We start from the raw sequence: 15,633 nt of genomic DNA on the forward strand, positions 1-15,633 counted from the left end.
TGTGTGTTCGGACCTGTGTGTAATTGACAACAGAGTGTAAAATTGAATTTCCCCTCGGGGATTAATAAAGTATATGAAATTAAATTAAAATTAAAAATTTACTCGAAAGCAATCATATTGACACTCAGACCACCTATTTTAAGGCAGCAAAGTCAAGAGTGGGTCCTGATGCAAGGCTGTTAAGTTCATAATCAACCTACTTTTCCTCTGGTTCGTACCCGTCTTTATATGCACAGACTGCTGCAGGTGATCTGAATGTGCTCCATGTACCTCAGATCTATAGGACGAAGTAAATCCCAAGGATGTTATGAGGAACTTGTTACACAGTTTCTCAATGATTGTCCTCGGGGCACAGAATGCTACTGGTTTTCTATCCTTCCTGCTAGTTTGTATTCATAAAGCTTCCCATGAGCAAACTGGCTCCTGATTGCATGGCGAGACTGGAAGCAAGCAGAGCTCTGAGAACTGAGATGTCAGGTATTGAATGAAAAAAGAGGGAGGGTGTTAATGGATTAAAAAAAACACGTGTTTATTGATATATTATTATAACAATAATCATTATGAGCACAATGATAATAATGTTTTTCTAAGAGAGAGAGAGAGAGATGCTAATATGGGTCCAAATGATCGTCACAGTTCACCAATTTCTTTAATTTCCCACCCCATTACCATTTTCCACGTCTAGCACTAATGCACTAAGTCAATCACATGCTCCAACATAAATGAGTGCTCACTTATAAGCGAACTATTTCTCATTCAGATCTCATCTATTCTTACATCAGAGGATGAAACACTTTATTTCCACGTTTCTAGTTTTTTTTCTCCATCACTTATTACTAAAAAGCGCAGATCGTGGCGCAAAGTGAAGAGTGCAGCAGGGAACATGTGAGGAAAACATTAAGTGATGTAAGGTCTCCCTAATGCCAGCGACAGTAAAGGAAATATACGTCCCTGCCAGGGTTTAAACAAATGTAACCCCGCCTAGATTTTCCACACTTCTTTACAGTCGCCGCGTCTCCTGCCTCCCTCAGTAGCGAAGGTAACTCCGTGCGTAAAGCTCCTGGACACCAGACGGACACCGTACAGTTTCAACCTCTGCTTCACTTCTCTGAAGACCGAAACGGAGGAAAATCTTTCCTTGAAACAGCCGGGAAACAGTTAATGATTTACAGCAGTTTGGTTTGGTTTTTATTTGTATGTATTTTTTGGCTTTCATCAGTGCAGCCTGTACTAATGTCACGCACCCGAGCCGCTGCGCCGACTCGGTTTAATTATAAAGAGTAAACAATGTGCACAGCAAATGAAGGATACCGTCGGAGCTAACTGTGGATGCTCTTGGATTTAACAGCCGGTGCCTGTAAAAACAAAGATTCAGTCAAACTTATGGCGTGAAGGTAAGACAATTATTTTTTTCTGTGCGATGTGTCAAACTTGGCAAAAAAAAACAAAAAACAAAAAACCAAGATAACCTATTGCCTCGATCATTCTGTATCACTAAATATTGCCCTTTGCCATATATGTAAAGCATTTATATCCAGCAGGGATTCGTGGTTCAGTCCAGCTTACCTAATGAGAGACTCGGTGATATAAAGTGATTTATTGGGTGTGATTCAAGAGATATTAACTTTCAAGGTGAATTTTCGATTGCCAGACCCTGGCGCACATTATTTCTCCTTTACCAAACGGACACTTTGAATCCGTTTCTGTGAATGAGTGAGTGTGAGCGCGTCACACACACACAGCTATACATTATAAGGGTGATTTATTTGTATAGCAGGTCGACTGTTGACAATATTGATCTGGGATGGCCTTTGGTGTAAAACAACTGGAAGCAAACATTTGCCTTAATTCAACCCAGGAAAAGTGCTCTAAGTGGGATGCAGTTTTAATTCTTGAGATGTGGCAGCGTGCCTGTGTCAAGATGTCCTTTTTCCAACCCACAGAGCGCTGATTTCAGATCTGTTTGTGCCTTCCAGTTTGTAATTAGTGCTGGGTTCTCCAGAGGCAGCGCGTCCTCGACACAGCGCTTCGCAGGGCAGGTGACGGAGCTGCTCTGGCTGCACATCCCGTCCTGTATCCTATCAACCCTCACTGAGCTGCTTTAACAAGTTAACAACAGCAGGCGGTATAAATGAGGTGAAAGAACGGAGTGGTTTATATGCAGCTTTCCTAATTAACCTGTGTGTGCTAACAGCGTGTCTGCGATACTGTCACTGAGTTTACAGTGACATTTTTATAATTCGTTTATTCGTTTCGCCTGTATTTATAGCCTAATGCCACTGCACTGTTTTTCACTGAGATATGTAGATTTTGCCCCTCCAAACTTGAAAACTGCAAATTTACAGTAGATGCTGGTGCTTTTTTTCTCAAGGATCCTTATGTAACATGATGCTTAGGTTGCCATTATCCAAATTATATATGGCAGAGATCATGATTATGTATCCAGCTTTTAATAACTGAAGACATAAAAGGAAAAGAAGTGAAAAATGTGATTGGCTGCTACAAAAACACGATCAAACCCTTCATGATAACTGATAACTAAATGATATAAGAACTGCTTTGACATGTGAACAGGAGCTGTGCTGTAGGTCAGCAGGTATGGATCTCTGGATAGCTCAACCTTGGTTGTAACATCCAGTAGCCAAATCAGTGGTCGCTAAAAACGGACACTGCCTGGTTTTGTTTGACATGAAAGTTGGTTATGTCAACCCCATTTGGGCTGAATTAATGAATCGATGGAAGTGAACACCTAATCCCAAGTGAAAGCATCTTTAGCTGAGGACCAAAATATCTGCTGGGACAGGATGTTGTGTACATTTGTCTATCCAGTGGTAGTCTCCAGACACTCACATTGTTCATCCATATGGATTCTACATCTTCCTGTCTCTGATCTGTCACACCTCGCTGCGAGGAAAACAACATCGCCAGAGCTGCCTGACGCAGCGCTTGTCAAGTCCAGCTGTTTGACACAGACAGCTTCATAGAATCACATCTCCTTGATTCTTCAGACAACTGTCCGTTTAAAAACAGATGTTTGTCTCAGCGTGAAGCGTGAGAGACTGGCTTACCAAAGGATATTTACATCAGAGAGGTACACAGTCTTTACATAGATGAGGCACAATAGTTCAGGTTTTTAAAGCCAAATCACTTGATGCAGCTGGTCAGTCAACAGTGACATTTAAAGTCAGCACACTGCTCCCAAGAGAGATGACATGTATTAAAAAACACAACAACACCGTGTCGCAGCCTGAGCTTATTAAATTCAATTACGAACCCAAACAACGATATTTGTTTACAGGGTTCTGGCACCAAATTTGATTCAGTCTGTGAAATTACAACCTCATTTATTAAACAGACACTTTCCAGAATAAAGCTGTTCTCCAGGGAAATCGCATATGCACCAGACTGGGGAGAAACCATAAGAATAAAATACTAAATCAGTTAAAATTGAGGCATTATGTTCAGTTTTACAAGCTGTTACAAAAAGTTACATAATGTACAAACTATTGGCACTGTCACAACTGTTTTTATCCTTCATTTTGTTCTCTGTAGAGGCAACAGCGGGGTATTACACATTCACACGTTGATGTTTGCGGTGCTTTCAGAAGAGTTAAACCATATAAATGTCGAGGTCCAAGAAACACCTTCTGATCATGATGCATGGATAACACGGCTCTTACAGCAGACAAGCGGCCCCAGAATGTTAAGAAGCAGTGGATATGAATAAACAAACAAACAAACAAGCAAAAAAGGCAAAGACATAGACACAAGAGCTTCAGTGACCTTTGCGTGTGGTTCTGTCTGGAACATAAGTGAGCTGAGATGAAATATAAATAGTTTACCTTTTCAGCAGAACCTAAAGCACAACCCAGAAGCTCAGAGTGGCCTCCGCATCACAGACAGCTTAAGCATACACAGTTTACACACGATAATAGTAATAATCATCATCATAATCATCATAATCACCATAATCATCATCCGTATTTAAAGAGCACTTTTCAAAATCCTCTTTGTGGCAGCAAAATGAAAGAGACAAGTACTGAAATCATCAGGTTTTAAAAGAAAACAGATTTACAATAACAAATCACTGTATAGACGCCAAAACCCACATGCCAGAAAAAAACCTTTGTGTTGAATGTTTCTGCAAAGCACGGATACGTTACATTTGCATGTTATTATGTAGTGTTGAATGATTCGCTGAAATGTAACGGTTAACTCAGTTTTTGAGGCACAAAATCTACTTGGTCATGGTTAGGAAACAATGTTTTAGCTTAAAATACTCTGTTTAGGGTCTAGATCCTGGCAGGGAAAGCAGCGATGTCTCTGTAAAGAAAACAACAGCTTTTCTTGGCACTATAACACTGTACTGACGCAACACTACAAAACTCCCATGTTTGGCGCATTAAAGCCACTGCAGCAAATAAAATTTGTTGGTCTCAAACAGTTGGCAGCCATCACTTTAGACATGTTAGTACATATGAATTGTGCGCATGTCATCCATTCATGGTCTGCAGATTCGTATAATACCAACGTTTCTATCTAGCGACTGGGCTGAAAACCCAATACAGTGTAGGAAAGGGCAAGGGTGGTAAAAGAAGACATTTCTTTTAAGGCAACAAAAGACAGTTAAAAGGAAATTAATACTCCAGTAAAGGCAGAAAAGGACCTCTGATAAAAGTACGTTTCAAGGAGGGACTTAATGGAGATCACTGACTCAGCCGACCTTATTTCCTTGGGCGGATTATTCCGAAGCCTTCGGGGCCGTGACTGCAAACGCTCTGTCCCCTTTAGTTTTCAGCCGAGCCCCTGGAATAGAAAAAATCTCAAAGTACATACTGGTGTATATGTTACTGAGAGGTCAGAGATACAGCGGGGGGAAATTTTAAAATGCAATCTGAAAAAAAACCCCACTGTGAGCCATGTGTAAAGACGCTAGAATAGAAATTATGTGATCACGTCTCTTGGTTCTTGTTAAAAACCTGACAGCTGAGCTTTGTACTGTCTGGAGTTGATAAGTAGATGTTTGGTCCAAACATACACATAACATAGAGCAGGGGAATCATTGTATACCTCAGTAATATTGCATAAGGCACATGTAGCTCTACAACATCTGCCGCTACTCCTGTGTGTCTTACAGTATCTGTACGGTGGTCACGTGGCTCAGCAGCCCCATTGTGTTTTGACAAGTAAATCATTTAATTGTATTGGATCTCCGCGAACGTATCCAACTGGCCTACATTCTCTTTGCTGAAACCCATTCCCCAGCATGTCAAATACATCAACACTCTAGGGACCAGCACCATCACTGAAAGGATAGAGGAGCCAATTAGGGTCCTAAAGCCAATAGGAGATCCATCAGGATCTGGTTATGCTCCATGTTACTGTTATGTGCTGAGAAAGTTATGATGGCAGGTTGGTCGGTCTGTCCATTAATGGTGTGTCCATGATATATATATTGATCTTAATGGTGTATATAGGCAATGTGGTGCATTACGCTGGAGTAATAACCCTAAATGAGCATGTGGGGGTAGTATTTTGTTGCAGTGAGTAGGCTCTGTTTATTGTGTTTCACTGAAGATTCATTTTTAACACTAATCATATTTGCTGTCACACTTTTTTTTTTGAGTGTCTACATTGTGAGTCGAACACACACATTGCTGAATTCTTTGCCTTGAGAATCACTAACAACTTCACAAATCCATCTTTATATTTAGAATACGTGCACATGGGAATACGCAAAGTTGCTAAAAAGACTGCCTTGTTGTTAAAAAGCAGACTGAAATAACTTGTACACACCTAACGCTCTGCTTGATGCTGCACCATCACACATTTTTAATTAAAAAAGAAAAAAAAAAGCAGCCCATTGGTCTTTGCAGGCGTGAGCAACAGGCAGTCAAAACTCAGGGTGTGTAGGAAGAACAGCGAAACCTTTCCATGACTCTCTATCTCACTGATCGGCTGTGGAGCCAGTCACACACATACAACATATCCCCTGAGAGGTGTGAAGGTGCTTCAGCTACAGTTACGCTGCATTATCAGAGGCTATCAGGCACTCTCTCCTGCGGCCACATATGTATGCATGGCTGCACACGTGCATTGCGTACAGACACATGATGAACGAAACTGGACAGGGGATGTCGTAATTGGCTGTGACTCCTGTAGAGCTTGATAATATATCAGAGCTAAATGGTTTAAAAACTACTTCTAGGCCCACGGGGAGATCTTTTGAATGTTCCTGTGAACAATCTGGACCAATCGGATGACACACAATATGCAGAGATTGACAGGGTGACTATTAGAAGAGAGAGGGAAAGAAATAAGGATTAATTGCAAAAGAAGAGAGAATGAAGAGGATCTCCCCGGAGAAAGAAATTGCTTCCCAATTATCTTGATGTGTAATGTGTTTGGTATGCTGAAACAAGAATGTTGGGTCCGTTCAAGAGTGTATCCCTGTAGACATTAAATTAGTAGCACTACTCTCAGATCATTCCAACTCCAGCAGATGGTGCCTGACACACACGTACCCTCAAGGTGTTGAAAGAAAAATTATTTGCCCCGCTTTCTCTCTTCCTTTAGCGCTGAATCTCAGCATTTTAAAGGCCATGAATTAAAAGGTGGAGGAGAAATGAAGTGGGGCGATGTGTCAGATTGAAGCTTGACATGACACGACTCATGCGTCACCTTGAACAATTTTTGTTTTTTTCCAACCTCTTGTGTCAAGCGCCAACTGAAAGGTGGGGTTGTTCTAAACAGCCGTTCAGTAGTAGCTGCCTTGACATTTTCCTCAAGGGTCTGGGGGACTTTTGTTTGGTGAACAAAGCATAGATCCTCCTGTCTGTATGACCTTTTGGTCTCAGCTTTGATAAATGATCGTCCAATCAAAGGCTCAACTGCTAATCTCTGAAAATAACAAAGCCTACAGAAACCACAGCTTTGAAATAATCGCAGCGAGGTTTCAAGCACATGAAACAAGTGAGTGATAATTAACAGTATGATTCGTCATTTCTGTTTTTATAATATTTTGACTTGTATTTGAATGCTGTGCTCACAATGTTTGCATGCTACGAAGCACAGTACAGTAGTGTGTAAAAAATTACTTATTTTACCAAGGTCAGAGAAAAGCACTGGAGTTTGAAATTCCAAAGTAAGAAATTTAAAGCCTCATTAATCGATACTTTTTTTACATTTGAAATTAATTACAGTTATGTAAATGGCTCCTCGTCATGCAGAGGTAATAACCAACCCTGCGGTTCCACTATGCTTGCAGCCACTTTAAGCTCATTGTATTAGCTTTCTGGCTTTCTGGCCATGTCCCTATATTGCTAAGTGAACGCTACCTGTTGAGGATGAAATGAAACAGCAGAGAAAATAAGGAAAATAGTAGGTGGTAAAGGAGGCCTTTAAGCACCATGTCGTGAACAACTTGTAAAGACGGCACCCTCCTATGGCCACAACAACTATTACAAGAGCAGAGGAGGAAGTGACCTGACGCAGCATAAAAGCGCCAAATTCCATGTCATATTGTATAAATGTTAAAGAAGCACCTGTAGGGTGGGCGGAAGGTTAAGTGGATGTGTCAAACGAATGCAAGACTTTCACCCAGAGGTAATAACCAACCCTGCAGTTCCACTATGCTTGCAGCCACTTTAAGCTCATTGTATTGGCTTTCTGGCTTTCCAGCCATGTCCCTATATTGCTAAGTGAACGCTACCTGTTGAGGACGAAATGAAACAGCAGAGAAAATAAGGAAAATAGTGGGTGGCAAAGGAGGCCATTAAGCACCATGTTATGAGCAATTCGTAAAGGAACTATTTTCGTTCTACCGAACTACACTTACCAAGCATATCTCCGCACAGAAGGAAGCTTGCACCTATCCGTGGGCGAGAGGCTCATTCTTGTGACAGCTGAAGATTAAATATTAAAGATGTCCTCCTTGGCTGAGCTTTAATGTTAGCTAGCTAAGTGGTGATATGTGAGCTAGCAGTAGAAAGATACATCCTTCTGTACAGTGATTCGGTTCGTGGGTGTAGTAGAGAGAAAATAGTTCCCACATGAAACTGCTCACAGCAAGAGACATTACTTTTGAGTTTTTCAAATATATTTTTGGCACTGTGAGCACCACAAGCCAAGGGCCATCTAGTTCCATTACATTCAAGAGAACACATCTCTGCAGCCGAAATCTCCAATACTTGGCAACTCACACCAAAACAATCTCCGTCCCTCCTACCTGCACAAGTCGGAAAGAGGGAGGAGAGAAGGCATGGAGTGGGTTTTACACACATCACACCAATCACATGAGCTCCTCTCCTCGCCCTTAAATGCGCCGCGCGAAGGCATAATGAGAGTTTACTCAATTCGCCATGGCGGAAGAGAGCAGCAGCGTCAGACGGCCAAACTTCTCCCAGGAGGAAACTGATGTTTTCGTCCGGGAGGTCCAAGCTCGCAGTGTCCGAATATACGGAACTGCGAGCAGACCTCCACGGGCTGATGATGCAAAGGTAGCCTGGGAGGAGGTCACCACAATTGTAAATCAATGTTGCGTTTCTCTCGTGCGTGAGCGCTCTCTCTTTCTCTCTCGCAGTCTCACTCTGTTTCTTTTCTTTTGACTTTTCTAAGATGACNGCGAGCAGACCTCCACGGGCTGATGATGCAAAGGTAGCCTGGGAGGAGGTCACCACAATTGTAAATCAATGTTGCGTTTCTCTCATGTGCGCACGCGCTCTCTCTTTCTCTCTCGCAGTCTCACTCTGTTTCTTTGTTTTTGACTTTTCTAAAATGACAGTTGCTGAATATATACTCTCTATCTGATGCTGTGTCTGTTTGTGGTTGGCTGAGAGGGATGTGAACTTATTAGTTTGCAGCTGTGTTAATCAAATCAGGTTGGGTTTCCATTACGCGTGCCAAACGTGCCAAACGGTGCCAATCCCCTTTGATCTGACATCAGATGTGACGGGACAGTCGATATAGAGATACATTTATGTGCTGATTGCAGATAGTTGCATTGAATAGTGTTTTTTTGGGTATTTATTGCATTGTTAATGTGCCTGATATTCTGGAAACCTGCCTGTGAGGTTTTGGTGATGTGTGCGCACTGTCCGCTGGTCAGCCAAACTTCGGCTTAGACCGGCTGCACTCCGCCTGCGTTGACAGTAGACCTGGTTTCAGCTGGCAAGCTTTTAGCGCACCTTCGGCAAAGCCTTTTGGCACCCCCCCCCGGTGCGCCGCTGCACCCATCTCAGTGCACCTCGGTCTGCCAAACTACCAAACTGAGCGCGTCTCGGGTTGCGCTGCTTGAAACTAGCTCTGCATGGGGTTCGCAACCCTGCGCTGCGCCGGGAAACTAGAGCCCTACGTGTCACATTCACCCATTCACATACACAGTCACACACTGGTGGCCGAGGCTGCCATATATGGTGCCACCTGCTCAGTGACCATTCGCACACTCTCGAACACCAATGGAACAGCCATCGGGAGAAATTTGGGGTTCAATATCTTGCAAGGATTCTTTGACATGAATACTGGAGGAGCCAAAGATGGAACCATGGATGTTCCAATGAGTGGACGACCCGCTCTACTTCTGAACCACAGCAGGGCCAGTCCCATTAATCAATTTAACACCAATCACTTGAGCATTTTAGAGGAAGCGGCCACATAATAGACCCGGCAAAACGACCACCTGCTATTTTGTAGTGATTGATTTCTTTTATATTGGATCAACAACTAAAACTTTAGCAATTGAATTTTGCCTTTTTGGTACTTTTGATAGGTTTTCCTCTCTTGCACACTTTTCAGTGATGACAGAACAGCCTAAAGGCAACAGAAGAAAAAAAAATTATCTTTTTCAAATCACTGGTAAAAGTGACATCCAGGAAACAACATTGCAGTTTCTGTTGTCACTAACAATCCATCTGGCCGTGTGACCTTTTTGCAGACTCACTTGTTGCATCAACTGTGGTCTGTTGGATTTCTGGTTGCAGAGCTGGTGGAAGCAGCTGCTCAGTATCTGATTTTACCAAGTTGGGTTACATCGTAGGCAGGAGGTCTGACACATACTAGCATTCTCCTCCAAATTTCGTTTTCACATAGAAAAGGACTGATGCTGTATATGTCCATCAGTCTTTTTAGCTTGTGGCATGCTAACAGGGTGCAAAATGGTGATACTGATGCAGGCACTGATGAGAACTTTTGTACTTTCATGGAAGGGAGAATATTTTTACACAATGTAAAATGAATTACCAGCACAATTTAGGCGTTATTGCATGCTGCCACAAATAATAGCTCACTAATCACTGAAATTAATGCGGGTCATACCCCGTTCCTCTCCCTTTGAATGCAGCCCTGTATGGCCACAATTAATTAAAGCAGGCGGCTCTGCTTCAGCTGGCCACAGTTTCATTAAAAGACAAGAAAAGCAACCACATTACGCAACAATTTCACCTAGCGACTGAGAGCCTGAGAGCTGGGAAGTTGTGTCATGTGACAGATGTCTTCTTTGACAGTGGGTGATAATAATACTGTAGTGTGATCACAATTTAGCAGTAAATAAGTTAAAACAGACTGTTTTTCTGTGCCAAACACAGAGAAAGAAGAATTTAATTAAAGGAAGACACAGGTATCACAGTTTCCATTCCTTTGGTATTGATCTATGAGTGAAAATAATCTGCCTGCTTCATGCCATCAGCACCATCCAGGTCAGTGTGGGAATATACAGGATTATAAACTCACTGATATGACTGTACAGCAAGCTCAGACATGGATCAGACAGGAAAAACCCAGTTTTACTTCCGTCACCTTTTTTTACGAACAGCAGTTGTTGCAGACGGGTACAGTGGAGCCTACGATAGCATTTGATTTACCTGGGGCTTACAAGCCTCTGTTGAGCAGGCAGTGTGTATCAGGTTGTTGTGTGTGGATGGCTGTGTGTGCATACACCTGCATCCATTCCTCCGTGTGGGTCTGTGTGTTTCTTGGCTTGTAATGGAAAAGCAGCCAGTGTGTGTGTGTGTGTGTGTGTGTGTGTGTGTGTGTGTGTGTGTGTGTGTGTGTGTGTGTGTGTGAAGTATGCAGCCTCACAAGAGACAAGACCGGTTGTTAGGTCGGAGCTTCCCTCCAACCTAATGAGGTCGATGGAGGCTTGTTACCAACCTCCCTCTCCTCTTCTTCCAGTGGGCGGATGCTCTACCATTCTTACCCTTCTGGTTTGATTTGAGTAGGTAATGGCTGGAATTACCACTACTATAACCTTTATGTCTTACTGTATCAATAACATTGATGCATGGAATTTGTACCCTGGGGGCTTTTGTCTTTGCGGAGGACGCATCAATGCCTTTTATTTAGCCCTTTAATCCGTCATCCTTTCTGTCAGCGTGACTCGTCTTGAGGCGTCTTGGATGATCGCCAATATTATTTTTTTTCACGTCTCTCTGACAGCATTTCCACATTAAAAAGTCCCTTGTCAGTGTTAAAATTTGTACTCTGAATGCCATTTCCAGTGATACAGGTTATTGAGTCAGGTAGTTCCTGTCATAACAAACTGCTGTGTCTTCTTCTTTTTCCTCATCTGTCTGAATATAGACAAATGCAACCCGCTCTCACTAAAAGAGCGGCCGCATAGGTAGATGGCGCAAGCAGCTTATGATGACCCATGTTTGTTGTAAGACGGCACCCTCTTATGGCCACAACAACTATTACAAGAGCAGAGGAGGAAGTGACCGGGGGCAGCATAAAAGTGCCAAATTCCATGTCATATTGTATAAATATTGAAGAAGCACCTGTAGGGTGGGTGGAAGGTTAAGTGGACGAGTCAAGCGAATGCAGGACTTTCACACAGGAGACCGGTGCTCATGTCCCAAAGTCAGCGTTGACTTCTTTTGATAACAACATAGCCTAATATGCTAGCATGTGTAGCATGCTACATCAGTGACATAATTGACATATTGCATTTGACAAATGTTACATGACATACTTTACATTATTGGGGGGGTTCGAAAACCAGGAGTTTGTGTGGAGTTTGCATGTTCTTCCCGTGTCAGCATGGGTTTTCTCGGAGTTCTCTGGCTTCCTCCCACAGTCCAAAGACATGCAAGTTAATTGTTGACTCTAAATTGCCCGTAGTTTTGAATGTGAGTGTGAATGTTTGTCTCTATGTGTCAGCCCTGTGATAGTCTGGTGACCTGTCCAGGGTGTACCCCGTCTCTCGCCCAGTGCCAGCTGGGATAGGCTCCAGCCCCCCCACCACCCCCAACAGGATAAGCGGTCAAATGAATTAATGAAATGAGTATTCCAGTAATGTCCAGTAATTATCCAGGTCATCCAAGTCTTCTTCTTGCGAGAGCTACGTACCACCGAGTTGTAAATTCTGTCCTAGAGGATGGTTAAAAGTTAAAATATTTCAACTTGGACAACAGTGCTGTTAACGGTTACTGTCGCCAGTATTCTTTCCTGGCCTCACCTAATTTTACCTTCCTGTTCTCGTCCATTAAAATTATATCCACTTTGCCATCTACCGTCTGCCTGTTTCCATCTGGGCGCAGCATAAACCTAACCAGGTAATTTTGGAAAGGAATTGGGTGTGACGTGAGGTGCAGAAAGGGAACCCAGGAGCGGAAACGGAGCCGGTTATAACAATGATTTATTTAACAAAGGGCGGGTGAATCCACAAAAAAATCATTATGTGCCACTCCCTAAACTGCCTTCTGCCCTCGAGACTGCCCATCTACTAGAGAACCATGTCTTCAGGCTTCACGGGATTCCTCTCGACGTGGCGTCGGACCGAGGACCCCAGTTTGTTGAAGCGACTCAAAAACAGTGCCCACCGGGCCTGGTGGGGGTTTAGCCTCTTGGCGGAGCGTAGATAAGCGAGGTTCTTGTGGTCGGTCCAAATCAAAAACGGAACCGTCGTGCCCTCCAGCCAGTGCCTCCACTCCTGTAGAGCCCAAACCACAGCCAGCAACTCTCTATTCCCCACGTCGTAGTTACGTTCAGCGGGGGACAGGCGGCGAGAAAAAAAGGCGCAGGGGTGCAGCTTGTTGGTTTGGGGGTCTCTCTGGGAAAGCACCGCTCCAGCTCCAGAATCCGAAGCATCCACCTCGACCACAAACTGTAAGGCGGGGTCAGGGTGTTTAAGGACTGGGGCGGATGTGAAGAGCTCCTTGAGACGGGTGAAGGCCTGCTGGGCCTCAGGGGACCAACGGAAAGGGGAGCTCTGGGACGTGAGTCTGGTTAGAGGGATGGCCACCTTGCTGTAGTCTCGAATGAACCTCCTGTAAAAATTTGCAAACCCGAGGAATCTCTGGAGCTCTTTGCGGGTCGAGGGGGTTGGCCAGTCGGTGACTGCTTGGATCTTGGCCGGGTCAGGTTGTAGCTGGCCCCTGGCTATGATGTAACCGAGGAACCCAACTGAGGCGGAGTGGAACTCACATTTCTCGGGTTTGACGTACAACTTGTTCTCCAGAAGCCTCTGGAGGACGAGTCGGACATGCTGTCTGTGCTCCTCGAGGGTGCGGGAAAAAATCAGGATGTCATCGAGGTAGACAAAAACGAAGCGGTTCAGCATGTCTCTCAGCACGTCATTAATTAGGGCCTGGAAAACTGCGGGGGCATTGGTGAGACCAAAAGGCATGACCTGGTACTCGAAGTGTCCGAGAGGTGTGTTGAAGGCGGTTTTCCACTCATCTCCCTCCTTGATCCTGATGAGGTGGTAGGCGTTCCGCAGATCCAACTTGGTAAAGACGGTGGCGGAACAAAGGGGCTCGAAGGAGGGGTCAATGAGAGGGAGAGAGTACTTATTTTTTACGGTGATATCATTGAGGCCACGGAAATCAATGCAGGGGCGTAGAGAGGCGTCTTTCTTCTTGACGAAGAAAAACCCCGCCCCCAACGGAGAGGAGGAGGGCCGAATGAGTCCAGAAGCCAACGAGTCCTGGATGTACGCCTCCATAGCCTCCCTCTCTGGGCGTGACAGGTTGTACAGTCGACTGGAGGGAAGGGGAGCGCCAGGGAGGAGGTCGATGGAGCAGTCGTAGGGCCGATGAGGGGGAAGGGAGAGAGCCAACTCCTTACTGAACACGGGGGCTAGATCGTGATACTCTGGGGGCACAGAGGTGAGATCCGGAGGGGTAGGAGTCGTCACAGGGGGCCGAGGAGAGAAGGGATTGGCCGAACGCAGGCAGTGGGAGTGACAATGGGGACTCCAATTGGTTATACTGGAGGCTTTCCAATCAATCTGGGGATTATGGAGTAGTAACCAGGGGAAACCTAGGACCAGGGGAACATGGGGGGAAGGAATGACGAGCAACTGAATGTCCTCACGGTGGTTACCAGAGATGATGAGGGTGACAGGGACAGTGCGGAACTTTACCTGAGCAATTAACCTACCATCAAGGGCGGTGACATTTCTAGGGGTGGACAAGGGCTCTAGGGGAAGGTTGAGCTGAGTGGCCAATTCGTCATGGATGAAACTCTCATCAGCCCCAGAGTCGATCAGCACCTTTAACGGCAGCGACTCCCGACCCCAGAGCAGACAAGAAGGGACAGTGATACGTGCGGGAGAGCTTGGGGTAGGGGAAGTCTGACTCACCAGTGCGCTCTCGTTCACTGGCGAGTCTGCCCTTTTGGCGTCTGGGGACAGGAAGCCAGGAAGTGCCCCGCCTGGCCACAGTAGATGCACAGTCGCAGGTTGAATCGGCGCTGACGTTCGCTGGGGTGTAGCCGGGCCCTTCCCAGCTGCATGGGCTCAACAGGGGAAGCGTTGGGAGTGGCATGAGCTTGAGGTGGAGAGGGAGGGCCGGGGGAAGCTGACAGAACTACAGGTGGCGCTAACTCTCTACCTCTGGTGGAGCTGGTTTGCATCTTCTCCTGACGCCTCTCCCTGAGTCTGTTATCTATACGGATGGCTAAAGAAATCAACGACTCTAAGGAGTCAGGCTCGTCTCGGGAAGCTAGCTCATCTTTGAGCTCACTGGAAAGCCCTCTTAGGAAAACCCCCTTTAATTCTAGCTCACCCCACCCACTCTCTGAAGCTGCGATCCTAAAATCGATGGAGAAGTCAGCCACTGATCTAGAACCCTGAACAAGAGAGAACAAACGCTTAGCTGCTTCCTGTCCCTGCCGGGGGTGGTCAAAAATTCTACAAAGTTCACCAGTGAAATTGTCAAAGGAGGATAGGATGGGGGATTCCTGTTCCCATAACGCTGTAGCCCACTGAGCAGCTCTACCCCGGAGTAAGTTAACAGTGTAGGCGATTTTAGCTCTATCTGTGGGGTAACTAAGGGGCTGCTGGTCAAACACTAAAGAACAACGTAACACAAAACCACTGGCCCCCCCAATCTCTCCGGCGTAAGGTTCGGGGGAAGGGACATAGGGCTCCTTGTGAGGGCTGTGGTGCAGTGAAACCGGGGCTGGCGGGGGAGAGGGTGCAGTACTCACAGAGGGCTGTTCAGGGGTGGCGCTGTGGTCCGAGAGGCGAAGCTGTTCAGTGAGGTTGGTGACTTGAGCACTGAGATTCTGGAGTGTCTCCATGATTCCCTGGAACATGTTCTCATGTTGTCCGAGCCGAAGTCCTTGCCTGGCGAGTGCAGCCTTGATGGGATCCGATTCCGCTGGGTCCATGTTGGCCAGAGTATTCTGTGACGT

General features: G+C 45.2%; 1 protein-coding gene across 1 annotated transcript in view; it reads left to right on the forward strand.

Annotated features, from left to right (window-relative positions):
- Window positions 1-1,005: 1,005 nt before the first annotated feature.
- Window positions 1,006-15,633, forward strand: part of drd2a (dopamine receptor D2a) — a 61,126-nt gene continuing 46,498 nt past the window's right edge. The window contains exon 1 of the mRNA XM_050074288.1: window positions 1,006-1,394. The gene's annotated coding sequence lies outside the window, so the exon portion shown is untranslated. The remainder of the gene's footprint in view (window positions 1,395-15,633) is intronic.

The sequence above is a fragment of the Epinephelus moara genome, chromosome 2 (genome assembly GCF_006386435.1).
Source record: "Epinephelus moara isolate mb chromosome 2, YSFRI_EMoa_1.0, whole genome shotgun sequence".
Classification (NCBI taxonomy): Eukaryota; Metazoa; Chordata; class Actinopteri; order Perciformes; family Serranidae; genus Epinephelus; species Epinephelus moara.